We start from the raw sequence: 6,000 nt of genomic DNA on the forward strand, positions 1-6,000 counted from the left end.
TTCATTGATTTCGTCATTTATTGTATGTGTGACCTTCATTATTTCTCGTATTCGTTCATTGGTGACATGTTCTCTTCTTGATCTTCCTGCAGCTCTTCTCCAGAAATCCATTTCGGTGACCTCTAACATTTGTTTTGCTTTTTCCTTCATAGGCCATACTTCGCAGCTGTATGTTATGATGCTTTTCACTACGGCGTTATAGATCTTTTTCGTGTTTTGGTTGTTTATCTGCTTGTCCCAGAGTACTGAGTTTAGGAGCGTAATTTCTTTCCTGCCCTGAGTATTTCGTCGTTTAATGGCTCCGTCCAATGTTCCATCATTCGTGATTTTCATACCCAGGTATTTATATTCGTTACATTTACTGATTTACTGATTTAAAAAAATTAAACTGATTATTTCATTCATAGGAGATTCTGACCAATAGAAAGCTACAGAAATGCAAATTAAGGTGATAATTTTTGATAATCTCCCGTCGTTAAATATATTAATTACGTCAGATGTCCTTCGTTGCTACGAAAAAATACATTCAGTGACATTAATGACAATTAATGTTTTAAAAGTTATAAAAGTGATGACTTCCAACCGTAAAATATTTTATAACAACTGTGTGTTTAACAGTACTAATTTGTACTTACATAAATAAATTACAATAAACTTTTGGTTTTGAACAGTTTTATTCATGAAATAATCGCAACAAATTGCACTCGAACTCTAAAATTAATTTTTGCCCTCGTGACACTTTGACATAATTTCACTCGCCTTCGGCTCGTGAAATTAAAACTGTCAAAGTGTCACGCGGGAAAAATTCAATAATTTTAGAGCTCTTCCCGCTCTTTTAGAGCTTAATTTCCCGTCGTCAAGTATATTACGTCAGATATCCTTCGTTGCTATGAAAAAATACATTCAGTGACATTATGACAATTAATGTTTTAAAAATTACAGAAGTGATGACTTTCAACCGTCAAATATTTATAATAACTGTGTGTTTAATTGTACTAATTTGTACTTACATAAATAAATAACAATGAAATTTTGGTTTTGAACAGTTTTATCATGAAATAATCGCAACAAATTGCACTCGATCTCTAAAATTTATACAGAATTTTAGAACTCTTGTGCAATTACTACTGATAACTTTGCAATGAGTGAATGTGAATTTCTGCTTTTAAATCAGGCGGCGGCTAAACATCCAATACTATAGGAATATGAAGCGTAATGTTGATGGGAGAAGTTTTTAGCAATAATCTTTAGAAGTTGTTTATGCTATAGAGTACTGTAGACTGTCATACTACACGTCTTCTGTTAAAGGATAATAAGTAACCAAAGGGCTTAAAGGATTTAATTATTTCATGTAGTTTTATATGGAACTGAAAAAATCGAAATATTAAGGTAATGTGTCCAGTTTTCGGTATTTTGATTATAACTCGAAAAGTATTTAAATTTAAATACTTTTAGTAAATATGATATATTTTACAAAAACTTTTACTAAAAATTTAAACATATATCAAAATAACAAATATGTCTTTTAAAGTTGAAAATTTTCTTTAATTAAAAAAAATTTAAAAAAATCATTTTTGAAATTAAATATAAAAAAATGGAAAAATCTCGATCTACCTTCCAAAAAATAAATTAAAGCGTAAACTATTGGTGTATTTAATCAACCAATTAACCCTCGTAAGGCGGTGCTTAGATTCTTACGTAAACAAGGGTGCGGGGTGCATCTGCACCCCATCTGTATATCCATTTTGTTATATGTGAACGTTGGGGAAAATAATTTGAAAGATAATTAGGACTATTTATTATAGTACGAAACATAATTTTACAAAAAAAGTACCCATCTCTTCTTAAAAAAAAATATTATCGTCGAAAGACAAACACATGAAATTTTTCACAGAATGAGCAACACAAAGTTTTTACACACAGTACAGTTATTCCGGGACTTTCGGTCTTTTTTCTCTGGCATAAGTAACACCAACCTTGGCTCGTAGCTCTGTTAGCTCCAGGTGGAACATCAGAAGCGTCCAATTCAGGATACGAAATTTTCATCATTTGCACCCAAAAGTCATTTTTTCAAAAAGGCACGTAAACGCAAAGAGTTTTATATGCTGTAATGGGTGGAATACGTTTAAAATTGAATTTAATATGAATAAAAAATGGACAAAAATCAAAAAAATTTATTAAAAAGATAGGTGAGAAAAACGAGGTCTGGGGTGCACCTGCGCCCCGCATCGCCTTACGAGGGTTAAGCAGGGAAACACAATTAATAGTTTTAAAATTAACTTTTAAATAAATAAAATTAAATATTCGACCGAATTTAAAAATTTAAATACTGATGTATACCGAATTTGCAAGAATTTTAAGGGTATGGGCACAAAATTTCGGACCAATGCGTTTTAAATGCATTCATTTTTTTTTCGAATCCTGAAAAACCTAATAAGTTTTCAGGAACTTTCAGCCCTCGGTAATAAGGCAATCTTCCATTATACTTTCTCAAAAATACTTATTAGTTTTCTCAGGATTCGAAAAAAATAATGCATTTAAAACACACTGGCTTGAAATTTTGCGCCTACTTCCTTAAGACGATATTTTATTTGACAACCATTGCTGTTAAAAAATGTTGGTGTGATTCTTACTCTGGTTTAAGGATAAGAGTAAAATAATCAAAAATGGTCAAAAATATGTCATCCTTTGATCAAAAATCACGTATTGCTGGGTTTTTAAAAACTATCGATTCTTGATTTTGTTTTAATTTAAAAATAACACCAACAGATTTAAGCAAAATAAAGAAAAAGTAGTGCATAGTACTTACAAAAGATTTCTATAACTATGCTGAATAAATCTGGAAATTCGGAATGATCTAGAAATAAAAAAATATTAAAATCTGTTATTGTTAAACTATCTTAAAACTGCGAAATTTATTGAAAACTGGATGCAGTGAGTGAACTTAGGCACCAGGTGCTCCGGGTCTCGGTTCTGATGACGAATTATTTACTACTACAGAGACCAAGTAGAGGGATGAAAAGAGCATTTTCAGGAGATGCTAGACAGGTCCAGAGATAGCGCAGAAGAAATTGCCGAGAACCCTTAGAATATAGACTTGCAAATATAATTTGAGGCCCCTTCCAAAACGAATGTAGTAACAGCTACCAAATCTCTGAGAAATAACAAGTTCCCGCGAATCGATAATATTGCTGCCGAAATATTTGAAACTGATCCGCTTCTAACTGTTGAAATTTTGCTTCTCATAATCCGAGAGGTGTGGGAAACAAACCGCATTGGATCGAGCTTGAAAAAAGGTAACATTATTAAGTTTTCAGAAAAGGCCAACCTCATACTGTGCAAAAATTGGAGAGGAATAAAATAACCTTGATTACCACTATAAATAACATTTTCACGACCGTCATACTTAAAAGATTAACAAACGAGTTTTAATTTTGATTTAGAAGGCTTTAGGCCAGAAACCGTCTACAGTGTGTCTACTTAAGTTGGAAACATATGGGAAACTTTTTTATTATTAATTTTACGAAAAAAAGTTATTCTTTATAAAAAGTTCTGCATGCCCCAAAACCTCAGATTCAATCATCAGATATCAAATTTTCTCAATATTATACGAGGTATGTAAAAATATATGAATTTCGGTCAATAGTAAAGTACCTTTATTTCTCTCAATATCGAAAATTCTTATGATAAAAAGTTGTTTGGAATTAAAAACTTAGATCAAATATGCAATTACATGCTTCTAATTGAAAAAAATTTTTTTTTTCTCAAATTTATGGATATTCAACATCGTTTTTAATGTTGTTCTGAAGCTATTTCCTTGTGGCATTTTTATGATTAATTATTTATATGGGAAATAAGCCACAATTAAAATGAAAAAATTATTATCGTTTTTAATTATTACAATTATGATAACCCGTTTATTATTCATTTTACGAAAAAAAGTTATTCTCCATAAAAAGCTTTGCATGGTCTAAAATCTAAGACATAACCATGATATATAAACTTTTATTAATTTTATACGAGATGTGTCAAAATATATGAAATTCGCTCAAGATTATAGTATCTTTATATTTCACAATGTTTCAATTAGAAGGATGTAATTACATATTGAAACATAGTTTTTAATTCTAAACAACTTTTTTAATAACCGTTTTCAATATTGTGAAAAATAAAGGTACTTTACTCTTGAGCGAAATTCATATTTTTTGACATACCTCGTATAAAATTAATAAAATGTGATATCTGATGGTTGCATCTTCGGTCTTAGGACATACAGAGCTTTTTATAAAGAATACCTTTTTTTTCGTAAAAGTAATAATAAAAGAGTTATCGTATGTGTAATAAATAAAAACGAAGTTAGTATCAATAAATTTGAGAAAAATTTGGAAAATATTTTTTTTCCAATTAGAAGCATGTAATTGCATATTTGATCTTAGTTTTTATTTCCAGACAACTTTTCATAATAAGAATTTTCGATATTGAGAGAAATAAAGGTACTTTACTCTTGAACGAAGTTCATATTTTTTGAGATACCTCGTATAATATTGACAAAATTTGATATCTGATGATTGAATCTTAGGTTTTAGGGCATGCAGAACTTTTTAAAAAGAATAACTTTTTTTCGTAAAATGAATAACAAAAAAGTTTTCCATATGTTTCCAACTTAAGTAGACACGCTGTATATACACCACATTATGGTAGGGGGACAAAGTATGCTAAATGTACAGTCACTCGAGCGCTTTGTGGACCTATTGGGTTGTGAAGAGTAGGTCTTAAAATAAAAAAAAGTTAAGTAAAGTTTTCCATTTTAGCGGGGACTTGTTCATGTTTAATTTAATTTTCCATTTCCATCTATCGATAATTCGAAAAAAAAACTGGAATAAAAGTTACTTATTTTTATGTAAGGAATCCAAATCTGCAATAAAAAGATAGGGGTTCCCATTTAAGGTTTTAAAGTAACCTCCCACCCCACCTCCGTGGGGGCTCGTGTTTGATGCCATTCGATAGATTTTTCAAAAAAAAATTGAATATGTGTATTTTTCAGTTTTTCGGTCTAATGTTCATTCGCTAAATATCGCCGAATTCGTATTTAAAATATTAAATTTACCCCCCACTCCTTTCCGTGGGAAACAGTGTTTGGTATCATTCGATAGATTTTTGAAAAATATTGAGTATGTATTTTTTAGTTTTTCGATCTGTCATTCTTTTCGCGAAATATTCGCTTTTTTCTTGAGAAACTTTGGGACTCACTCATTTCCTCACGCCCCGCTCAAATCGTCAGATCTTTGAAATTATACACTGTTTTGCATGTAGGTACTTAACTTACCTTATCTTAATCTGACGATTTCGAGTTTTTCTAAGGATAGATTTTTTTTTTCGGCTTCTCCTTAACGAACCCCCTGCATTAAGAGGCAATATATAGGAGAGGTACATTTTCAGGGTACAAGGTTTCTCTCCATGTAATAATCTGACGCGCTCGAGTAACTGCAAATTCCCCGCTTGGGCTCCCCTAACATTAGTACTGTAAGGGTAATAATGGGGCAATCAGTTAAATGAAACAGTTGCTTTATGTAAAATTTGAGACCTAAGAAACAACCCGCATAAAATAATTTCCATTTAAAGTCCAGAAAGTGGGGTTGGTCCGATTCACACGCTCCGAAAAAATAGTTCCAGTATTGCAAAAATTGCCTTACGGTGGAATCTCCCAGGAAAAAGAAAAAGAGGTCGCCCAGCACAAACTTGGAGATGGTCCATCATGGACGAAATAAGAGCCCACTGAAAGTCTTGGAATGAGGTGAAGTCCTTAAATAGGCGCAAAATAGAACCTGATGGTGCGTTTTCACTTGTATAGGAACCTAGATTTTTATTTTATCTGATTTACTATGCTTTTCAATTTACCTTCACAATCGGAAGAACCTCCATCTTGTCCTGAGTGAACTGAAATATATAATTAATAAACATTAATTCAAGGATTATATTTTTGTGTGATTTTTGAAAACT

This window comes from Diabrotica virgifera, chromosome 2 (assembly GCF_917563875.1).
Source record: "Diabrotica virgifera virgifera chromosome 2, PGI_DIABVI_V3a".
Taxonomy (NCBI): domain Eukaryota; kingdom Metazoa; phylum Arthropoda; class Insecta; order Coleoptera; family Chrysomelidae; genus Diabrotica; species Diabrotica virgifera.